The following is a 12,279-nucleotide window of genomic DNA, read 5'->3' on the forward strand; positions in this document are numbered from 1 at the left end:
ACTGTCTAGCAGGGAGAATTCCCAATCCAATTCGTGTTATTTCAGAGTAACGTTCTGCCATGATAAAAGGCTGCATTGCTTCTAACTTGCTTTCAGCACTTGCACCAGGAAAACACTGGCCTTGAGCTTTTAAAGCGTTTTAGGATCATAATAACCATTTATAAGAACACGATGAAGATCAGGACCCTTCCAATAATGGAGGTTTATTGGACAGCACTATATTGACAGTAGCATCTGAAATTTTCTATACTCAGGAGGAAAAAGGAATTTAAAAAAAGAATTAATCAATATTTCATGTCTTGTTTTAACACCATTGGACCTTAGTCCTCTCATCTATATACTGCACTGGCAGGATAAATAAAAACAGCAGAGTGAGTTCCAAGGTACCTTCCCTGGGAGATGAAGTACATGACAGAACACAGATTATATACTTTAAACCAAAGCACTTACATCAATCCCATTTTTTCCTCTGAAGATACACAAGGATACAAGGGAATATACTTAAGCAGTGGGGATTCTGGATGATTTGGTAACACCTTAGAATTCAATCTGATACCATAAACATACTTTCAAAATTCTAATGAAAGCAATATTAGAAATGTGAAAACAATTTTAGCTGTCCCTAAAAAGCCATAAATCTCTGAATACCTTTTAAAATATCATCCCATAAAACTGTAGTGCAAAGCAATGTCTCAGTCCTTGCTATTATGCTAACACTGTGCACTCAATTTCCCTCTCTACAGGAGAGTTTTACATGTTTCTTGGTCAGGGGCTTTTGAGACTCATTAGAAAAACAGTTCCTCTTGTTACTGTAATTGCACTCAAATTTCAAATTTTACACATTGAAAGAAAAAAATCCTCCATTTCTAGGAGGATAAGGCTATAGCATAAGGCTATGTTACTGCACAAATGGGGGGGAATGAGGATATTAATCTCAAAATAGGGTAAACAGGAGATTGTTAAACATCATCTGTAGAACTACAGCAGGCAGATCTATTGTGATATATGTGTGTGCAACAATCCCAAAATTGTTTCCTATGGATCAAAGTGACTTTTTTTTTAATAGTCTAAAATTAATGGGGTACCAGATCTAGACAGGAAATTGTCTCAACAGCTCAGGAGAAAATAGTGCACTATTTTTCAAAAAACACTTTTTAAGAGATGGCTTTGCTTTCAAGACATGATTTACAGCTGAATGTAGCAATAAAAAGGCAATGCTCACAAAAAGTTACTTGGTTTATCTTAAAAATGAAAGCCTATTTTGCATACTTCCTACTTTATTAGGGATTCTTAAAGAAATGTTAGTTATTGGTTGTAATTAACTTAGCTAAATACCATCTGCCATTTCAGAAAAGTACATAGGCATATGCTTAACATTAAAGACCAGTGAATGAACATGAAAAGACCAGTGGAATCATCTTAGTTAAAATGCTTGAAATGAAGTATATGCTTGCTTATCTTGCTCTTAGTGAAGGTTTAAGTGCTTAAAATGTCATTATTTAATCTCAGAATATAAAAGTAAGCTCCAAGATTAATAGTTACTTGAAAGTTTCAAGTCTCAAAACATAGAATTGCATTTTAGTAATGCCTTCCATAAGCTCCAGCAGGAAGAACTGACTACAGTTTCTCACAACATGTTACAAAAGGCACTTGCATTCTGAATTTTAGAAGAAAATGGTAAAAGGCACTTTTAGGATTGCTAGAATTGTAATATGTGATACATAAAGCTTTAATTAAAAATTAACTTAAAAGAAATTAGGGCTCTTTAGCTTTAACTTCCCACTTTTTTACAAAAAGAGTAAGAAATTGATATAAAGAAGATGGAACAGAGAATGCACCCAAAAAATGTTGGCAACTGAAATTCATCTTCTTTGACATCTATAACCATGCTTTGATGTAGGCTAAATGAAGGAAAAGCTAATTCTTTCTGTCACTGGGGGCAAATGGAGGAACATAAAATATTTCCTTAGTGATCCAGGGCAGGTGAGTTCAAACCGGGTAAAAGTTTTGTTGTCACTTGAGTTCTGATTTCACCAGAGAATTCCAGGAAGTTCTTTTCTTCATTCAATTGTTCCAGGATTTTTTATGTGCACAATCAATTTTAGCTCTATGGTTCAATGGACTGTAATTTCCAGTGGGGACTCCAGTGGTAAAAAATAAAAATGAAAAAAAACGCTTGTGAAGGAAAGATGTGTAGACAAGCAATTGCATGTCAATCTGACTGCAGAAAAGAACTTAGAAGCCTATTTTTAAATTCTTTTGGAAGAAACTAGAGATCACAGAAGGTCAATTAAGAGTGTTAATTAAGATAAAAAGCGGGGAAATTTAGTACTTCAAAAAGCTATTAATTAACAGAGAGCTTGCCAAAAGCATTAGATAGACACTTTTCCTTTCTGACTTAATTTCAAAATATTGCAGTAAAGTAAAATTCAACAATGACAGATTGAAATGACAAAATTCTTCAGGCCAATTAATTGACAAAAAAAGTATCTTTTCATAAAGGTTGTTTATAGAATTAATCCTCAGATGACTCTCCTACCAAACAACTGAATCAGCAGCAGCTTTATTTGCAGCAGCTTGTCAGGCCTCTTGATTAATAGATAAGTATAAATAAGAGTATTGGTCTAAACAAAGAGACCTATAATCCAAAGAGCAGAGGCTTTATAATGTGAGATGCCTTTCCAACAAAAAGGTTTTTTTAAAATTATTCAAAATAAACAGAAGTATTTTCAAAACTATGCCAGGATTAACTTAAGACTGTGTTCAGGCAGAATTGTCTCTGGTACTTACTTGTATCTGTGGTGCATCAAGAGACCATTAATCCTCTGGGAGGGGGTCAGGGTACTCTGGTTTTGCCAGGCACTCTGTCACATGCCCTGTGTCAGCCTCATCTGTGACAGGTCCTCAGGAATGAGGGTAGAATGTACACATCCCCTCTGCACTCCCTTGTTCAAGACAACCAGCTCTTTTTCTCCCTGGGTTTCTCTGGGTTTTTGCATTGCTGAATCATGGTATATTTCCTTACAACTAAAAATACAGGAAATTTATCTGCCAGTGCATACTGGTGATCCACTATGCAATTCTGTACTAACCAAATTAATGCTACCATTGAACTTATGTTGACTGAGGCTTCCCTTTTTTTTTTTTTTTTTTTTTTTTCCCCTGAGGAAGCATCTCTGAGTACAGCTGCTGAAAAACTCTTCTGCTTTGCCAAATTAAACACCCACATTCCCCAAGTCACAGTTTTGGTCTATGCCTTCCTCTTCACATCAGATGTAGATTTGTAAATGACAGATTGGAATGAGTTGACAGAAAAATGCACCCACCACTGAGAGAACAGCAAGGCTCTCACCTCTCCCCTGAGGAGCACATACACTTCTCTTGCCAGAGAGCTGGTTTTTTGAGAGGAGAAAAGGAAGTATATTTGGTACAGGAGAAGGGCAAGACTCTAAATCTTGAAGAATATCAGCCCTAGCCTGGATTTATTTCTGTTTTCTCTAAGACATGGTGCTTTGTTGCTAATTATTTCACTACATACTTTCTGCAGAAAAAATAGCACAAGAAGAGCAAAGAAGACGCAAACACAGAGAATTGATTTTGCCTGGTAAAAATGGTTGCTATTTCTGCATTATAAAGATACCTGTTAGGCAGCCATTTATCATAATTATTCATTCTTTTGTACGTGTCTGTGTGCGTGTGTACACACATGTGCTTGCTCTGTACTCCATAATGGTGCAGGACATCTAATAATAAACAGCCATGCCCCTCTAGCAGTGAGCAGGCTGCCTCACACATCGTGCTTCAGGTCATTCTGAAAAGTGAAACATTTATACATGGACAGATGTTTTATTGTCCATCATGTATAGTTTTATGCAAAGCTTAAACAAGTGGAACGCATTATGAACAGCACAGACCACGTTCCAGATTCAGGCAGGGACTGTGCCCAGCAAGATGTACGTGGGTATGGAGAAGTGATGCACTCCTGCCAGCCCAAACTCTTGGTAGATCATCCTTACTGTGAATCCTGAAAATAAACTGCAGTTGGGTGGCACACTGTTCAATTAATCTCCAGAAATATTAGCTTTCTGTTTATATTAATACTGCAGAGTATCAATTAATTAATTAAGAGTCCATTTCAGTTGAGTTTGCTATAAACCTGCAGTAAAGGCTACTCCTAGGTCACAAACTAGCCCCTGAGAATCTCTCCCCACAATCTGATTTTAAAGGAGATGTAATGATTAATAAATCCCATGTCAAAATGGCATCAAAAAAAAGATAGGAAGGACACTTCTGAATGATCACAAAAGGTAGCAGAGAAATGAGGGTTTTGTATTTAACTGCATCTAATTAAAAAACCACCAAAACTATTTGACTTACTATTTACGATTTTGGGCAAGACAGGCAAAACCAACATTAGAAATAAGGACTAATCTGTTACTACAAGTACTGAAATACCTGAGGCATCTGCTTGGGTATTTAATTTATGGATATATTTCCAATCTTTGTGTTATGTACATTTTAAAAATTTTGCTTCCTTTCTTTCTTTGGTCTATTCAATCCAGTCATGGAAACCTGAAACAAAGCGGGGGAAAAAAGGCAGCAGCCTAAGAAAATTTAGTTCTGCTGTCCAGGCTTCTGTAGTTTCCTTATTTCTGATTCCTTGACCTGACTTTGATGTATCTCAGTTCAGTTGTGAACTCAGGCAACAAGAGAAGGAAGTTATTTCACTCAGTCAGAGAATGCTCCTTCAGATGCCTCTGCTGCTGAGCTTAGAGAAGAAAATCAGAACTCCTGTTTATCAAGGGTGATCATAGAGGTTCAGCTTGCTGCAAAGCACACAGAAGAGAAACAAGACTAAAGAATTATAATCGTAAACTCTGCCTTCCAGCCTATATATTGCACATATATATTATTTCGAGGTGATTCTCATGCATTCTCAAACCTGTGCTAATCTTTTCAATCTGAATGGCATCCCCTGTAGAGAGCACGAATTGGTAGCTAAATTTCTTACAGCTACTGGGCTTCTGCAGGTTGCACTGAGTCTTCAGGTACGAATTGTGGTCTCGGTGCAAACCGTTCACAGAACAGTAAATCTCAATTCCAGTCTTTTTTCCTTCTCCACTCTCTTCTCTAATAATTCTGCTTCCAGAAATACATATTCTCTTGATTTCTCTTGAGTTGAGATTGTTTATTTCTCTTAATCAAGATTCTTTATTTTGCTTTCTTAACTACAGACTGTGGTCTGAGCCACAGCCCATGCTACTGCATGCACTCAAGTTATTAGTAGAAGATGTCTTTTGTGAGTCCCTGGGTTGCACTTATCCCCTGGGGTCTGAAGTTGAGCAGTTTATGCTCAACAACCTTGACCTGCTGGAGCTGCACTGTGCAGAAAGAAGCACATGGCTCCACTCATCTCCATCTGCACTTGGATTTTGTTGATGAGCAAATGTATGTTTAAGTCAGGACAGGATGCACAGAAATGTTGCCCATTACAAAAATGCAAGTATGTTTAGAATGAAGGAAAACTAAATTCACATAAGCAGGTTTGAGGTCTAAGCTGTTGGCATCTTTACACAGCCATTCTTCTCTTCAAAAATCACCTGAGTAAAATTCACTCCATGGTTAGGGAGACTGAGTTTATTGGGAAATGCAATTCTTCTGGTCTGTGCCAGCAGAGCACTTGCTCCACAGGACAATTACTTATGCTTGCAGTGGTTGAAGCAAATGGGAGGTAATGCCAAAATATCCATTGTGGCACCATAGTGTGCCCCTGTCCCATTGTTCCCCACTTTCTATTGGACTATGCTAGGCCAAAGACTTACTGCAACCCCTGGTGGCTGTGACAAAGGGAGTGACAGCTGAAACTCTGACTCAGGTTTTAGGGCTGGTGCCACAGTCCTCTGCAGGGCAGCTTTATGTGCTCTTCCCTTCACCAGTAGCTGCGTCCAGTTTGTTGAGTCCTAGTTCAGTATTTTCACACAGCGTGGAAGGGAGTAGAGAAGGACTTAAGATTTTCATCCTTTGTAACCAAAAATCAATCAAAATTAAAAACTGTGCCAAGTGGAAGAAAAAAAGACAACAGGGCCTTTTCCCTGCATCTACATTTAAATCAGTATTTGCTGTCTTGGGTCTGCACATTTTTCTACAGGGAGGATATAAACTAAACAGAGCTGCAGTTAATCCAAGATCCCTGAAGAGATTTAATTAAGGAGGCTTTCCCACCCTTTTCTTTTGGTATTAAAGGGCACTCACTATCCCTAGTTGCATATTTTAGTGAAACGTATTGTAGGCGAATACAGAAGAAATTCCTTGATTAGCTCTTACCTTCTCAATACAAGATACTGAAAAGAGTTCACCTAACCTTGTCTGAAAGCAGCTTAAATTTTTCATAAAAACATTTTCTATTAGGTTGGGTCTTTTTTATGTTTAAATCAAAAATATGATAAAACTTTGTAAAGGTGTACATTGGATGTCTGCGACATTGGAATGTGAGCAAAAGCTTTTATAAAGATATTTTGTTTTATTGCTATGGTGAAAATGAAAGAACAGCTAGCATGAGATTGTACGCTAACTCTGTCCGTTTAAGTGGGAATATACCCAGCTAACAGAACCCACACTGATCTACATCAGCTGATACCCTTTCAAATTTTCCACAGTCTGTAGTCATTGTGGTAGTTCAAGCACTACTTCTTTGATATTGACATGGAAGGGAAGGTGATGTTACATTGTTCTCTCTACATTTCACATTTATCTGAGAACTTTGCTTTTTACCAGGATGGATGCCCACACAAAAAGAAAAGGCTTATGGAGGGCCAGAATATTAACTGTAAGTTTTATTTCTGAACAGATAATATTCACCAGAAAAAGAGAATTCAAACTCTACAGATTAGACAGACCTTCATTGGTGCACATTCCTCTATCAACAACTCGTCTGTCCCAGCTGTGGTATTCAGAGGAGTGTTTCCAGGTATTCTAAAATTAATTCCTAATTTGTTGCTAAATTACTAACTGATTATTTGCATTACAGTAGCACTGTGAATCCTCACTGAGCAAGGCACTGTACACACACGACAGTTCTTGAACCAAAGAGCTGAACTGTCAAATACCTAAGAAAACCAGATTCTTTGGAGGAAGTACATGTACTTCTCCCTAACACCACATCACGTCATTAAGCCATGTGCTCTGGAATTGCATCCAGAGCCACAGAGCTCTTCTCTACACTGTCTATTTGCACTAACCAAAGGTTCATCTTAGATTATGGAACATCAATATTTTTAGCAAAAAATAAGTCTTAAATCCAGACAAATTATTCTGATATGGAAAAAGGAGGTAAAAATAGAACTTGCATGTGTCTGAATTTTAATTCAATTGCAAGAGGCCATAATGTAACCCATCAGTCAAGCTTTGAAGACGAATTGCTAATTAACACAGATGTTGCCTTCTCTTTTACTACTGTATCTTTCTCCAGATTAACTTTTCCTTAAAGTATAAAAGGAACAAAATATTTCTCTTTCCTTTTCTTGTTTTTTTCTTTTTGTAACATACATTTTAATGAAGCACACTCACATATATAGGTATCACATTACAGTTTAATATCAATATTAGGGTCTTGCTTATTTATATTCCATCCAAATGGATCAAGTCTTTCACTGCTTTCTTAATTAACTCACCTCTGTCCAACTATCAAGAAAGAAAGAAATAATGCTCACATCTGAGCTACTGAAACTTCCTCTAACCCGTCCTGGCTTACATAGTAGCTGGTTTTCTGATGGGCATCTTTTGCTCATGCACATTGTGGGCAAAAGAGGTTGAAGCCTAATTAAAGCCCCACTTAAAATATAGGGTCCCAAATCCTCAGGAGACACAGGATTAGCTTTTGTCGTTCCCCTTCTGTTCCCCCAGAGTCACTACACTTATTCAGTACATGCCTGCAGCCACTGGCTCAAATATTTACATTGGAGGCAGCACCGTGATTGCAGGCAGAGCAAGAATGGCAAACGTTCTTCTCTCAGATGGCAGCCTTTAGAAAAAGCAAGATACAGCAAACAGTTCAGAAAAGCAGGAGACTGCCACAGAGAAGCTCACAGGAAGAGAAACTATGGGTCACAGAAGATATCCTTCTATCCCACTGAACAGTTTCTTCAACACTGGACAATTTCAGAATATTTTCTTCCAATATTCATTGAATAGTCTGCAGGAGGTTAATAATACAAGTGGAAGCCTTGAGAAAAATCTCCATACTTATTAGAATGGCAGTGAAATGCTTTAAACACGAATTTTTATGGCTTCTCTGCTATCAACTGAAGTAGCAAATTAGTTAATTTTCCAAGTCTTTCACAATCCAGCTTTGTGAGAATAGTAAACACAAGAATCATCATACTAATCATCTAGCCAGCTCACTGTCAGTCTAAGCTAATGCTCAGGTATCAAGAACGGTGAGGACTTCAGTTAGTACCAGGAATATGATACTTCCAGTGAAGCCAAGTTACTAGAACACATTCATGAAGTGTGACAGTGGTCCTTTGCTTTATAAATAAATGCTCTGATTTGTCTTCCACATTATATTTCTCTTAGTAATATCATCTTTTCAGTGATTCCCAGTATCATCTAGGTAAGACTTGGCTATGCTGCCACAGAATTCTGCAGGCAAGCAGCTCCTCGAGAAGGCCATACATGTGACAGGATCCATCAGAGGAGCCTGTGGCTGCTCCCCTAGCACCAAATTCAGGACATCACAGTTAAATGAATTCTTATCTACAAGATTTGCATAACAAACATCAAAACAAGCTAATTCATTACAATTAGAAATTGCAACCCACTTGCCACAATTTAGCTGACTCAAGTCTAGACTACATCCTTTTGGCACCAAACTGCAAAATCTAGAACTGACAATGGTTATATTGCAGAGAACCTCAGGTAACACTAGGAGCTACACTGCTGGAAGGAACACCAGATTAAAAATTAAGAGTTCAATCACACACAATAGCAGAGATAGTGTCACAATTAGCTTTACAAAACAACATCATTCTTTATAAAGCTTTTTCTTTGCCTCTTCATGCTATGTTCCTGATAAGCTCTTGCCAACAAAGACATTATACTAATTACAATTAGTTATACAAAGTGTGGGACAACTTAAATGATTTATTGATTTTGCCTCACAAAATAAATGTTATTTTGAATTCCAAATTTACAGTAAGAAAAATAAAGCAGAAGCCACAGATGGCATGTTCAGTCCAGACACGTATGAATGTGAATATACTTACACGGACGCTCAATCCATTTAAAACTTTAATCTTTTCCCTGGAAAAATCAGTGCAGAGTAGGTTTTATGCAATTAAATTCATTTTTCCCCTGAGCAGAGACATTTAAGGTACAAAACCAAGAGCTAAGCTGTTTAAAAAAAAATGCTTAGAATAAAGAGGATCTTCCAACAATTTTTTTTTTTAAATGTCTTCAGGCCAACAAATAAAGTATGCACGTTTCTCATGCAATATTAATGTGGCACTATGTTTGCATTTGATATAATCTATTATCTACATGCAATCTGAAAAATAATCTGAAGTTGTGTTAAGTATCTTTCTGTGTTAACTACCAAACTGTGGTAATGCCCACTTCATACCTAGGCATGGAAATAACAAAGGAATCTTTTTGCTTCAGTTCTTTGGGAAATCTTTCTAAGAATTACTACAAGACCCTCCTTTGTCCTCCATCCTGCAACATCATGAAGGTCCTGTAATCATACTGAGAATTTGCTTCTCTTGTGAATATCCTCAGTGTTCAAGTGTATTTCCAGGAAGGATGTGCAGCACTGAGAGTCTGAGCAGAACACAGCGCTTGATCCTTCGGGGGACCCTCTTGCAAGTCCATTTTGAATTCCTCTGAAGTTTAAAAAAAAATACCTAAACTCACTGAAAAATGAAGAGCTGATCCAGGCTGATGTTCTCCCAGTCCTTTTTACATGCCCCATCTCCAGAGTGCCAATGCACTCAAGCACTTAAGATGTAAACCTTCCGTGACACAGACCATGAACGTACACAAGAAAAAAGGCTTAGACGCAACAGCCACCCCCAGGAACCAGCAGGTTTACTCCCTGCTCTCTGCAGTGCCTTTTGCCACTACACCAACCATTTTGTCCTCAGTCTTGTCAAGTGAAGGCACAACACTTAGGAAAATACATCTCTCTTTTTTTCTGGTCTGCAAGTCAGCATTATCTGATTTGGTCTACTTCCTACAGCTTGTTCAGTCTCGCTTATCAGACACACTGGAAAATATTTCCAGTAATAAGCCAGTAGAAATCTGCCTTCATATCTGGTGTCAGGCTACATATAACAGAAATCTTTTCATTTTAGTTTTAAAGTATTGCTTCATTCAACAAGCCGACTGCTGGCTGACACACAATCTAACCTAAAGGCTATGGATCAGCCGGTAAATGCAGAAATTCTATTAGTTTCCAGACCTGAGGTTTACGCCTTTCATTTCAAATGAAATCAAAATCCTACACATGAATAGGTAAAGCACAGAGTAAAGATCCTTTCTTGAAACCATCCACTACATATTACATGAGTGCAAGGAAGAAAGCAGTTTCTGCATCTTGTAGATACTGTATTTCTTGTGCTCAATGACTCTGGCAAGGATGGTAAACAGCAGACATAAAAGAGATCCATTTTGAGGAAAAATTAAAACCATGACGAACATTATATTAGGCAACGTGAAATCCTGCAAAGGTACAAAGACAGGCATATTCAGATATGCTTGGTATTAACAAAACCTCTCTAAGCTTGGATAAATTTGACTTTCTTACCTAAATCCGATTTTAAAAGTCATAATCAAACTTGTCTATGCTTTAAACGTTTTGGAAATGAGCATCCTCATTTAGGACCAGCAGAAGGAAATAGTGCAAAAGTGCATATTACAAAGTATCCAGAATATTGAGAAGAGTATTTCTTTTTCCAAACTGAAAGAAACACCACCAACAAAAAGAGATTTCATCCCTTTGTTCTTTCTAGAAGTGTACATATCCAGCTTTATATATAAATACAAGAGATTTAGGAGTGATTGACTCCTAACTTCATTTTGCTGTTAGCTCTAAAGATATATGTTCACTGGAAGTTCCCAGAGCACAGGCATCAGCATTTTGACACAGTATATGGAATGAATCCCCAAATTAATAGCAGAGAGTATAATTCACTTCTGGTGTGGTTTTCCTTCACAATGGTGGATCATGATAATCTTAGAGCAAGAAAATCAATTGTGATTACATGATCACACTAATAGTGGTTTGATTATTTTTGCTGTAGGTCTTATTCTGTGCATTCAGTTAAGGAAATTGTTCCACGGCTTTGCTATTTATTCAGGAAAAAAAATGCAGAATAAAAGCATGACTTTTTGTTCCTTGAAAATTTAGCTGTAATATTTGTCTTTGGAGTATGTCATTAAACAGTAAAGAAGCTTGTTGGGCTCCCTCTTTTTCATTATATAAGCCTATTCACATCTTTCATTTGTACTTTGTGTTTATCTGTATTTAATCTGCATTTTCTCCTGACAAGAGGTTTGATAGCCTTTTGTCTCATTTTGTGCTGATGCTATCTTACAGCTTGATGAGAACAAGTGAGTTTGTATTCTTTATCATAGCTCTTAGCTATTATAATATACAGTTCTCAGGCGTAGATATCCCATACATTTTCTCCAAGAGAGGTAGAACTGTAGGTGTTACACAAATACAAAGAAATGTTACGTCAGCTAGCTTAGAGTGAAAGCAAACAGAAACATCAAGATGCAATGTACAGGTCAGCTCTCCCTTAAGTCCAATAAGTCAATTAAATCACAGCTTATGAAGAAATAAAAAAAAGAACCACAAGCATGATAATTCTTGTTTATCTCACAGACGATAACAGAAGTGCTGCTTTATCTTGTCCTTTTGACAGGTATATGCCAGCACTTCTGATTCTGCACAAGTATTTTTGACAAGGAAACGGTGCTCTGTACTCTTCAGTCAAAGGCTGACCTAAATGGTGCTTTAAAAATAACATTCCATTGGGTTTTATTAAACCAGGGCGGCACAAGGCTAATATAAAACATAAAATATAAAATATAAAGTCTGAGCGGGCACCATTGCTTATGTAGTACCTTTCATCACAAAAGGTTTTTGGCAGAATACATGCACACTGACAAATGCAGCCCTTAGTGCATGGCAATGATAGAGGATAATTTAGGATGAGGATGAAGAACCACGTATCAAGTGAACTCCCCAAAAAAATGGGAGATGCTTGTTCAATGCTG

At 37.4% G+C, this 12,279-nt stretch overlaps 1 protein-coding gene and 1 long non-coding RNA gene across 3 annotated transcripts in view; one reads left to right on the plus strand and one right to left on the minus strand.

Moving 5' to 3' along the window:
- LOC116448226 overlaps positions 1-11,451 on the plus strand; it is a 30,113-nt gene extending 18,662 nt beyond the window's left edge. The window contains exons 2-3 of the long non-coding RNA XR_004241843.1: positions 6,848-6,967; positions 9,658-11,451. This is a non-coding gene — a long non-coding RNA (uncharacterized LOC116448226). The remainder of the gene's footprint in view (positions 1-6,847; positions 6,968-9,657) is intronic.
- ST6GALNAC3 (ST6 N-acetylgalactosaminide alpha-2,6-sialyltransferase 3) overlaps positions 1-12,279 on the minus strand; it is a 214,874-nt gene that overhangs the window by 6,190 nt on the left and 196,405 nt on the right. The window lies entirely within an intron of this gene.

Source organism: Corvus moneduloides, chromosome 9 (assembly GCF_009650955.1).
Source record: "Corvus moneduloides isolate bCorMon1 chromosome 9, bCorMon1.pri, whole genome shotgun sequence".
NCBI classification, from domain to species: domain Eukaryota; kingdom Metazoa; phylum Chordata; class Aves; order Passeriformes; family Corvidae; genus Corvus; species Corvus moneduloides.